This window comes from Aegilops tauschii, chromosome 6 (assembly GCF_002575655.3).
Source record: "Aegilops tauschii subsp. strangulata cultivar AL8/78 chromosome 6, Aet v6.0, whole genome shotgun sequence".
Lineage (NCBI taxonomy): Eukaryota > Viridiplantae > Streptophyta > Magnoliopsida > Poales > Poaceae > Aegilops > Aegilops tauschii.
Window position 1 is genome coordinate 487055103 of NC_053040.3, and position 12361 is coordinate 487067463.

At 47.4% G+C, this 12361-nt stretch overlaps 1 pseudogene; it reads right to left on the reverse strand.

Moving 5' to 3' along the window:
* Positions 1–512: 512 nt before the first annotated feature.
* LOC109774041 (uncharacterized) lies at positions 513–4284 on the reverse strand (annotated as a pseudogene).
* Between the last annotated feature and the right edge of the window lie 8077 nt (positions 4285–12361).

Genomic DNA, 12361 nt, shown 5'->3' on the forward strand with positions numbered 1-12361 from the left:
TAGTGAACGTTGGTGTTAGCAGTAAAAAACACTTGCAAATGTATGTGTCTTGAATACATAAATTTGTGTTCTAGCAGATAAATGTAGAGAATGGTCACAATAATTTAATTCGATGTTTAGTACAACATCTGTATTCAGAATAAGAGTTTGATGCCTTGCTTTTTATAATTCAAATCATTTGTATTTGTTTTCTAATATTTAGACATAATGGTTTGCAGGGAACAGTGAGGTGACTTTAGATAACTGTAATGAGCTGATGGAGCCTTTGACCTGAAGTTATATTAGTATAGATTACAGGATTTGTTGATGAGGATAAGAAAGAGGAGCTGATGGCAAACCAACCGAGGAAGGTCATCGAAGATTGAGGTTGGGCGCGATGCCACATTAGAAGTTATTTAGGCTATGGGTGAGTTAGGGGCCATGGAGTGAGCCGATAAGAGGGTCGAGTATGGTGCATACATGTCAACATTGGTAGTCAGAACTTGATGCTGAGTGCGGATGGGAATGATGGGGTGAGGATGGGCCTGCTTTAGTCCAGCAATTTGTCATTGCCAAATGATTGAATCCTGGTGATGTCATTGCTGGATATGCAAGGTCTCACTGGGCAAGGTATTCGAAGTTCTTAAGTGCTTAGGAACCTCGCTGTGTTTTCGTATTGACGTGATTAGCAAGTGTATTTACCGAAGCATAGATGTAATGCGGGTTATGTGTAGCATCAAATCTGAGGTGGCTGCGATCCAGTCGGTTCTGGCATTGGAGAGTTAAGAGTAAATCAGACTTAATCAGATGGCATCAACACCGTGTTAATCATTGGAAGGTCCGCCGAGCGTTTGGGAAGAGAAGCATGGTGCCAATACGTAATTTTGGTTCTTAACCCAGATGATCTCATTTAAAGTTCTTGGCGTTTGTTATAACCATTCTTGATGAGCTGCACAATGCTTCCTGTATTGCACTACTAATGCCGTTTATTTGGTGATCAAACTCATGTTCCACTCGTATATAGATGCTATGCAAATAATTTGTTTTGTTTACTAAAATCTGAATATAAGTGAATCTATCTTAAATTAGTACAATGATTATAATTTGCCTTATGTTAACACGATGATTATAATTTTGAAGTGTGGGTGTGACAGGGTTGAGGGATTGTGAGTCGGATGTGCCATTAATGGCAGCATGCTTGGATTGGGGAGTGGAGATAGTAAGGAAAAAGTAGTACTCATGATATATGTTTGACACGATTAGTGTATTATGCATCGTTGCAACACACGGACAAGGAGCACGTGAAAGTAGATGTTTTGCTGAAATGCATGGTTGGTGGAGAAACATATTTAGAGGAAAGCGAGAGATTGACAAGAACTATTTGTCACAACATAGTGCTAGGCATGTGATGTACACATTGCATATAATTATATTTTGATATATGTTCCCATAGATAAGTTTGTTGTTCCATAGCAATGGAAGGGCATTCAGCCAGATTTAGCTTTCTTGGATTAGGAATAGATCAAGAAGGTGACATGGTCGGGGTTTTTTGTACCGTTCTAGACAACAAAACAGTTGACAAGGTGATGGATTGAGAGGATGAATGATGTATAGACTGAGAAGGTGATGTATGATAATTTCAGAGGAAAAAAGCAATTATAGGAGTGTGTGGTGTTTGTAAGAGAGAGAAGATGCCTGCATTTGTGTTGTGATTGAACATTGCATCTAATGGGGGGAGGGGGGACATGAGCTTTGTTTACTAATATATTTGTTGGCCCGTGACAACGCACGGACAGTCTACTAGTACTCCAGTAAGATCGATCCAGCTCTTCTGTATATATACTTTTCAGCCAGAATCGGACAGAGATATATCCAGCATTCGTATGGTTTTTCTTTGTGACGGCCGTGCTTCCAGGATGTCGTGGGCGAGGTTCAGGGACGGTTTGAGGTTCCTCCAACAGTGCTTGACATACGGGTGCAATGCTGCAATTCAGGGACTGTCCAAATCGTTAGAAAAGTATGCATACAACTACAGCATGACAAGACCAAAACATGGACCGGCTTAATTAGCTTGTAGACCATACAATGGGAGTGATCAGTAACTGGCTAGTTGCCAGCATGACAAATCTTGATGATTTTTGTTGGAATTCCGCCCACGGGTCGATCACATTAAATCACACGGTGAACAAGCGCACGATTTTTTTGACCAAAGGCACGTGTCGTGCCTCTTCCTTCTCGTTTACTTTCTTTTTTCAACTTTTTTTCATGTTGTTACAATCTTTTCACAACCTCACGTGTATATAATGACTAAGCTTGCGCCTAGCACACCGACCTGAACACCAAGCCTAAACCTACGCGGACTCAAACTGGACCTATTGGTGTATGGCTCCTTATACTCCAATCAATCACACGTGAGCTAACTAGACTCCTACGACTTGGACTACTACTTCACGTGTACATAGCCAATAGCCAAGTACTAATCCTAGCCGGACCAGCTAACACCATGACGTGCAAAGACATGTAGTAGTACTTAACTATACCACTTTACAAACATAATAATCAAGATTATTTCTAACATTAGGTATCAGAGCGATGTGCACAGTGTTCAAGCCTTGATCTCCATGAATCATTTATTGCCAAAAAGAAGGTTGGGAAGGTCACAACCCCGAGAATAACACATGGCCAAAAAACAAAACACAACAAAATAGTAATGATAGGTTTGCTCTTGACATCTTCTTGGTGAGCATAAAATAGGCCAGGCAATTAAATATGAGTGCTCTAATCAAATAGTACGTATTTTGTTTCTTTTCTTCGAGAGATAGATAGTAGGACATGAGAGCAGCTGATCCTTGGTTCCTCCAAAGAAGTCCCCACCCCACCGGTTGCTTCCATGTGAGGGGGGACACTTATTTCCAACAAATACTCCATTTCATGGCACTCCACCTTGCAGACTATTATCAGACAGATCCACACGGGTAAGATTTTTTAAGCCACCCAGCTCTTTTGGGATGAAGCCCGATAAATTGTTATGCTGAAGGTTTAGGTGTTGTAACAGTCCAAGATTACCAAAGGAACTTGGAACTTTACCAACGAAATTGTTGAATGACAAGTATAACCACTCTAGCCCTGAAATATTGCCTAGCGACGCTGGGAGATGACCTGCGAAACTGTTATCCTCCAATCCGAGGACTCCAAGATTCAGGAGGGTATCACCGAAGTTAGATGGCAGTGTTTTCCCAAGCATATTGGAACCTAAGGTTAAATATTGGAGAGAAGACTGATTGTATTTGTACAGGGTTTCTGGGATTCCACCTGATAGCCTATTTTCTTCAAGGAGTAAATCAGAAAGATTTGGGAGTTTTCCCAACTCATCAGGAATGGTTCCGGTGAGCTTATTATCACCAAGCGAGATCAGTTGAAGCTGACTGCTGTTTTTTAGGCTTGGTGGGATTGTTCCGGTGAGATTATTTGCATAAAAATCTAAATGCACTAGATTGGATAGGCGGCCGATATCACAGGGGATTTCTCCTATTAGTAAATTGCTATATAGATTGTAGCAGTTTGTAAGAGTATCCGGAATGATCCCTTGCAGTGAGTTGCCCGACAAGTCAAGGTACTCCAGTCTTTGGAGACGGTTGAGAGGAGGTATCTCGCCGGTGAAGCCATTACTGGACAGGTCCAGTCTCCTAACTCCTAAGGAACGTTAGATTCCCGAGGGACGGTGAAATCGTGCCTGACAGCGATAGGAAGTGAAGGTCCAGCTCCATGACTCGCCCTGGGTGCTTCGGGCTGCTGCAGACGACGCCCTTCCATGTGCAAAGGGGGACACCGGCGTGCCAAGATCTCAAGGCTTGCCTTGAGTCGTTGGTGATGGCCCGCTTGAAATCTAGCAGCGAGATCATGTCCGTGCTGTTGTCATGGACTGCCGTCGAGGAGCAGCGGATGCTGCCGACTCCACAACAAATGGGCAGCAGCGACAGTAACTTGAGGATGGTGGTGAGTCTGGCGGGTTGACTGGTACACGTAAGACCTCCCTTACCTGCAAGAGTGACGAATTCAGAAAACATTAGAACTCATGCATGTAAAGAAAGAGTTTGCTGGTAGCCGCTACGGCTATCATAGCACAGAGGTTTGATTTTGTGAAATGGTTGGTAGCAAGCAGAAAACCGACGGCAAGACGAAAGATGCATGTTTGGACACCTTTGCTTGGCCGGATCGGACGAAACGGCAGCCTTTCTTGCATGGCTTTGCTGCCGGGTGGTGAGGTCTGAGGGGTGTGTGTGCCACTGGCAGCTATGAGTTGGAACGTTGGACTGGATGCTCAGCTGGTTGAGGCCCCGGCCGGGGTTTAAAAAGACTCTTCTAACGTCACCGCGCGCGTTCCCACACTTATTAGCCTTGTGACCATGTCTGACCGGAAGGAAGACCTCAAGTCCGTCAACCTCAAGACCTCAAGTCCACCACCGGTCAAGTAAATACTACTCCCTCCGTATGTAGTCACTTGTTGAAATGCCTAGAAAGACAAGTATTTAGGAACGGAGGGAGTAGAAACTAGCAGCGCGCGACGCGACCCAGCCAGTCTCCGCGGAGCCCTCCAAGGCGGGGTACCAAGGAAGGAGGGGCCCCCATCACGTGGAGGAATTAAAATCAGCTGCATGCGCATCTTGTGGTTGCCCGGCAACACATCTGGTGATACGGCATCACAGGTGATACGATGCTCCAATTGACCCTGGACCGTTTGATCTTGTTGGAAGGGACACGATGAATGCACACGTGTCGGGCAGCTCCCCCACCGTGAAATATACAAAAACATCCTGATTCATGTCTTTAATTAAGCTTGAGGCCATCCGGTCCTTTTTAGTCCGCATATAAGTTTTGTCCAAAGTCAAAATATCTTTATTTTGATCAAACTTATTAGAAAAAGTATCAACATTCGCAATGCCAAGCCAATGTTATTAGATTCATTTTGAAATGTTATTAAATTCCTTATGAAACCTTCAAACACTCAATCTCTCATGATGCCATGCACTCGAGTATCTTCCACAGAGCCTTGGAAACCTGAAAATCACTGGAAGACGTTTTTAAGGTTATGGATACAAGAGCATCAAGTCTTTGCCACGGCGTATAGAACAACTCACCAGTCCCCTGGTGTTGCAAAAATGCGGACATCAGTGAGCTGAGGCTGTTGTGTGAACCAGGCTATCCCGCGTCAAAAATATTGTAAGCGTTCTACCAAGCTTTATTATCTAAATGTACCACGGCTAGTGCACGCAGACGATGAGCTACGGCCGGGCGTCGTCTTCCGGTCGACGCGCCGCAGCTCGCCCTGCAGCCACATTCTACTTCGGCGTGTGCTTGACGCCATCTTCGGGCAACATTTCAACGCGCGACCCTAAATGGTCTGGCCGTATCCGTTTGGGGGTAAACGAACATAACAGACTGCCCAACGCATGAAAGCAAATGGACCAATGTCCGCTTTGAGTCCGCTTTCGACCCATTCTAGGCCCAAATTTCGGCCGCGCTTGTGTCAAAACGGACAGCGCGCGGACGGGCGGGACGCGCACCCTTCTCCTCCCCTGGACAGCCCGTCAGGGACATGCCCGCCCACTTTCCCTCCATTTCGCCCAAAACCCAACCGCGCCCTTTCCCTCTCCCTCCACCATTGCTGGTGGCCCGACGAATCCCGGCGACCCGGCCGCGGTCGCGCTCCCCATGATGAAGAAGAAGCCTGCCAAGAAGCCGCGATCGGAGCTCACATCGGCAGAGGTCGCCAAGCTCGACGCCGAATCAGCCAAGAGGAGGAACCGGCAGATGAAGGTGGCGGAGAAGAAGGTCGCTACCGACTACGTCGCGGAGGCGGCCGTGCTTCTTGCCACACATCACCAGGCCTACATCGAGGACAAGGAGTCTATAGTCGCCAAGGCACACGCCCTCCTCATGCTAGGGTTGTGCCGACTCCCGCCGGTCATTATCTCAGTCACTGCCATGGCTGCGGCCAGCACAGGCTCGTCGACCGTTCGTCCTCCACAGCACCAGTCCCCGAGCTCGCCCGTCGCACCTGAGACACCAGGGTATCGTGCGGTGCCGCTGCTTAGCCATGGGCACACACGGTTCTCTACGTCGCCGAACTGTAGGATGTTCACTCCGGCCACGCCCTCGGGCATTATCGATCAACGTCATGCCGAGGTACAGTGGCGATGGCCAGCCGTCCGACGGGACGCAAATGAAGCAGCTCCGGTCGATCCCTTCGGCCAACATGGCCGTCGCTCGCAGGCTGTTCGACGAAATGCCACTGACGACGCCGACGATCGACGACCCTGACTACGCGACGCTCACGTAGAACGTCATCTTGGAGGGCCATGGTGAGGCTTTCCACGTCGACGGCCAAGGCCAGGCTTTTGATCCCGATGCGACCCAAAGCCAGGACGACCGTGACCACTATGATGACACTCAATTCGCGGGGCATGATGAAGATGAGGACGACCATGGCAACTCATGGCATGAAGGTGATTACCTGTATTGTGAGGATGAGGAAGAGGAGGTCGACATTTCGGTGTAGCCATTGGTGTTTATCGATGAGCTCACCCAGAGGGCCGAAGCACAAAAGAAGAGGCAAAGCATTCACACGGGATCATACACTCAAGAAGAGGACACTTTGATTTGCGAGAATTGGATGGAGATGGGCTAAGATCCCATGAAAGGTGCCGAGCAAAAATGATCCATCTTTTGGACTAGAGTTCATAAGAACTTTCACCAGCAAAGGAAGTTTCCCCCCTACCAATTTGCAAGCACCCGCGGCATCAATTCAATCCAAAAGAGATGGGGGTTCATTCAACAACAGTGGAACAAGTATTGTGTTGCTCTTGAGAGCGTTGAAGCCCATCCGTGAGTGGCCTAGGCATTGGTGACTTGGTATGGACCTCTTGTTTTTTCATCTTTGTGTCATTTCATGTTGGCATGCCATTTATGTTTGATGCATCTTGTGTCCTTCCATGTTACAATTGCGGCCACATCTTTAATTGTGTAGGCAATCCAATCTTTGGAAGTCTTCAAGGCCCGACACAAGTACAAGCCATTTACTCTCACGGATTGTTGGTCGCGTACCAAAGATTACCTCAAGTTCAAAGATGAGGGAGACTTGCTCAAGAGGCCGAGGAGCAAGACAAGCTCGAAGGCCGACGAGAAGCGTGATGCATCTTCCATAGTCTTGCAAGGAACTTTGGAAAACATGATGAGTCGAAAAGAAGTGAGGGAGCAGAGGAGGAGCAAATGAAAATATACCTATATCTTCAAACGAAGAAGCTTGACATGGAGGAGGCTGCGAAGAGGAGGAAGCTTGACATCGAGGAGGCCGCTCGACTCAAGAAGCTCAAGATCGGGGCCACCAATGCCGAGACCAAAGCAAAAGAGGTGGCACTCGTGATCATGAGCGTCAACAAAAACAACATGTCACCAAAGAGGAAGGCTTGGTTCGCGAACCGGCAGAAGGAGATGTTTCCTCGTGATGGCCTGAAGTAGGTGAGACCTCGGCCATGGACTGTGGCCATTCATTTTGAAGGCTGGATGGTGTGTAGGCCACTGGCTTTGCCGCCGGCACTAAAAACTTGTCCATTTTGAAGACTAACTCATGTGCCGGCCGCTGGCTTTTGTTGGGGATCGTAGCAGAAATTTAAAATTTTCTACGCATCACCAAGATCCATCTATGGAGTTTACTAGCAACAAGAAGGAAGGAGTGCATCTACATACCCTTGTCGATCGCGAGCGGAAGCGTTCAAGTGAACGGGGTTGATGGAGTCGTACTCGTCGTGATACAAATCACCGATGACCGAGCGCCGAACGGACGGCACCTCCGCGTTCAACACACGTACGGAGCAACGACGTCTCCTCCTTCTTGATCCAGCAAGGGGGAAGGAGAGGTTGATGGAGATCCAGCAGCACGGCGGCGTGGTGGTGGAAGTAGCGGCGATCCCGGCAGGGCTTCGCCAAGCGCAAGCGGGAGGGAGAGGTGTCACGGGAGGGAGAGGGAGGCGCCAGGGGCTGTGGTGCGGCTGCCCTCCCTCCCCCCCACTATTTATAGGGGTCCTGGGGGGGCGCCGGCCCCCTGGAGATCCCATCTGAGGGGGGGGGGGGCGGCGGCCAAGGGGGTGGCTTGCCCCCCAAGCCAAGTGGGGCGCCCCCCACCCCTAGGGTCTCCAACCCTAGGCGCAGGGGAGGCCCAAGGGGGGCCCACCAGCCCACCAGTGGCTGGTTCCCCTCCCCACTTCAGCCCATGGGGCCCTTCGGGACAGGTGGCCTCAGCCGGTGGACCCCCGGGACCCTTCCGGTGGTCCCGGTACAATACCGGTAACCCCCGAAACTTTCCCGGTGGCCGAAACTGGACTTCCTATATATAATTCTTCACCTCCGGACCATTCCGGAACTCCTCGTGACGTCCGGGATCTCATCCGGGACTCCGAACAACTTTCGGGTTTCCGCATACTAATATCTCTACAACCCTAGCGTCACCGAACCTTAAGTGTGTAGACCCTACGGGTTCGGGAGACATGCAGACATGATCGAGACGACTCTCCGATCAATAACCAACAGCAGGATCTGGATACCCATGTTGGCTCCCACATGTTCCACGATGATCTCATCGGATGAACCACGATGTAGAGGATTCAATCAATCCCGTATACAATTCCCTTTGTCAATCGGTACGTTACTTGCCCGAGATTCGATCGTCGGTATCCCAATACCTCGTTCAATCTCGTTACCGGCAAGTTACTTTACTCGTACCATAATGCATGATCCCGTGACCAGACACTTGGTCACATTGAACTCATTATGATGATGCATTACCGAGTGGGCCCAGAGATACCTCTCCGTCATACGGAGTGACAAATCCCAGTCTCGATCCATGTCAACCCAACAGACACTTTCAGAGATACCTGTAGTGTACCTTTATAGTCACCCAGTTACGTTGTGACGTTTGGTACACCCAAAGCACTCTTACGGCATCCGGGAGTTACACGATCTCATGGTCTAAGGAAAAGATACTTGACATTGGAAAAGCTCTAGCAAACGAACTACACGATCTTTGCGCTATGCTTAGGATTGGGTCTTGTCCATCACATCATTCTCCTAATGATGTGATCCCGTTATCAATGACATCCAATGTCCATAGTCAGGAAACCATGACTATCTGTTGATCAACGAGCTAGTCAACTAGAGGCTCACTAGGGACATGTTGTGGTCTATGTATTCACACATGTATTACGATTTCCGGATAACACAATTATAGCATGAACAATAGACAATTATCATGAACAAAGAAATATAATAATAACCATTTTATTATTGCCTCTAGGGCATATTTCCAACAGTCTCCCACTTGCACTAGAGTCAATAATCTAGTTACATTGTGATGAATCGAACACCCATAGAGTTCTGGTGTTGATCATGTTTTGCTCTAGGGAGAGGTTTAGTCAACGGATCTGCTACATTCAGGTCCGTATGTACTTTACAAATATCTATGTCTCCATTTTGAACACTTTCACGAATGGAGTTCAAGCGACGCTTGATATGACTGGTCTTCCTGTGAAACCTGGGCTCCTTGGCAAGGGCAATAGCTCCAGTGTTGTCACAGAAGAGAGTCATTGGGCCCGACGCATTGGGAATCACCCCTAGGTCGGTAATGAACTCCTTTATCCAGATTGCTTCCTGTGCTGCCTCTGAGGCCGCCATGTACTCCGCTTCACATGTAGATCCCGCCACGACGCTTTGCTTGCAACTGCACCAGCGTACTGCCCCTCCATTCAAAATATACACGTATCCGGTTTGTGACTTAGAGTCATCCAGATCTGTGTCGAAGCTAGCGTCGACGTAACCCTTTACGACGAGCTCTTCGTCACCTCCATATACGAGAAACATATCCTTAGTCCTCTTTAGGTACTTCAGGATATTCTTGACCGCTGTCCAGTGTTCCATGCCGGGATTACTTTGGTACCTTCCTACCAAACTTACGGCAAGGTTTACATCAGGTTTGGTACACAGCATGGCATACATAATAGACCCTATGGCCGAGGCATAGGGGATGACACTCATCTTTTCTCTATCTTCTGCCGTGGTCGGGCATTGAGCCGTGCTCAATTGCACACCTTGCAATACAGGCAAGAACCCCTTCTTGGACTGATCCATATTGAACTTCTTCAATATCTTGTCAAGGTATGTACTCTGTGAAAGACCAATGAGGCGTCTTGATCTATCTCTATAGATCTTGATGCCTAATATATAAGCAGCTTCTCCAAGGTCCTTCATTGAAAAACATTCATTCAAGTAGGCCTTTATACTTTCCAAGAATTCTATATCATTTCCCATCAATAGTATGTCATCCACATATAATATGAGAAATGCTACAGAGCTCCCACTCACTTTCTTGTAAACACAGGCTTCTCCATAAGTCTGTGTAAACCCAAACGCTTTGATCATCTCATCAAATCGAATGTTCCAACTCCGAGATACTTGCACCAGCCCATAGATGGAGCGCTGTAGCTTGCATACCTTGTTAGCATTCTTAGGATCGACAAAACCTTCCGGATGCATCATATACAATTCTTCCTTAAGAAAGCCGTTAAGGAATGCCGTTTTGACGTCCATTTGCCATATCTCATAATCATAGAATGCGGCAATTTCGAACATGATTCGGACGGACTTCAGCTTCGCTATGGGTGAGAAAGTCTCATCGTAGTCAACCCCTTGAACTTGTCGATAACCCTTAGCGACAAGTCGAGCCTTATAGATGGTCACGTTACCATCCGCGTCTGTCTTCTTCTTAAAGATCCATTTATTTTCTATGGCTCGCCGATCATCGGGCAAGTCAGTCAAAGTCCATACTTCGTTTTCATACATGGATCCTATCTCGGATTGCATGGCTTCTAGCCATTTGTTCGAATCCGGGCCCGCCATCGCTTCTTCATAGTTCGAAGGTTCACCGTTGTCTAACAACAAGATTTCCAGGACAGGGTTGCCGTACCACTCTGGTGCAGAACGTATCCTTGTGGACCTACGAAGTTCAGCAGTAACTTGATCCGAAGCTTCATGATCATCATCATTAACTTCCTCCCAAGTCGGTGTAGGCACCATAGGAACATCTTCCCGCGCTGCGCTACTTTCTGGTTCGGAAGGGGTGACTATCACCTCATCAAGTTCCACTTTCCTCCCACTCAATTCTTTCGAGAGAAACTCTTTCTCCAGAAAGGACCCGTTCTTGGCAACAAAGATTTTGCCTTTGGATCTGAGGTAGAAGGTATACCCAATGGTTTCCTTAGGGTATCCTATGAAGACGCATTTTTCCGACTTGGGTTCGAGCTTTTCAGGTTGAAGTTTCTTGACATAAGCATCGCATCCCCAAACTTTTGGAAACGACGGCTTAGGTTTCTTCCCAAACCATAATTCATACGGTGTCGTCTCAACGGATTTCGACGGAGCCCTATTTAAAGTGAATGCGGCAGTCTCTAAAGCATAGCCCCAAAATGAGAGCGGTAGATCGGTAAGAGACATCATAGATCGCACCATATCCAATAGAGTGCGATTACGACGTTCGGACACACCATTTCGCTGAGGTGTTCCAGTCAGCGTGAGTTGTGAAACTATTCCACATTTCCTTAAGTTTGTGCCAAATTCGTGACTCAAATATTCCCCTCCATGATCTGATCGTAAGAACTTTATTTTCCTGTCACGTTGATTCTCAACCTCACTCTGAAATTCCTTGAACCTTTCAAAGGTCTCAGACTTGTGTTTCATTAGGTAGACATACCCATATCTACTTAAGTCATCAGTGAGAGTGAGAACATAACGATAGCCTCCGCGAGCCTCAACACTCATTGGACCGCACACATCGGTATGTATGATTTCCAATAAGTTGGTTGCTCGCTCCATTGTTCCGGAGAACGGAGTCTTGGTCATCTTACCCATGAGGCATGGTTCGCACGTGTCAAATGATTCATAATCAAGAGACTCCAAAAGTCCATCTGCATGGAGCTTCTTCATGCGTTTGACACCAATGTGACCAAGGCGGCAGTGCCACAAGTATGTGGGACTATCGTTATCAACTTTACATCTTTTGGTATTCACACTATGAATATGTGTAACATCACGTTCGAGATTCATTAAGAATAAACCATTGACCAGAGGGGCATGACCATAAAACATATCTCTCATATAAATAGAACAACCATTATTCTCAGATTTAAATGAGTAGCCATCTCGAATTAAACGAGATCCTGATACAATGTTCATGCTCAAAGCTGGCACTAAATAACAATTATTGAGGTTTAAAACTAATCCCGTAGGTAAATGTAGAGGTAGCGTGCCGACGGCGATCACATCGACCTTGGAACCA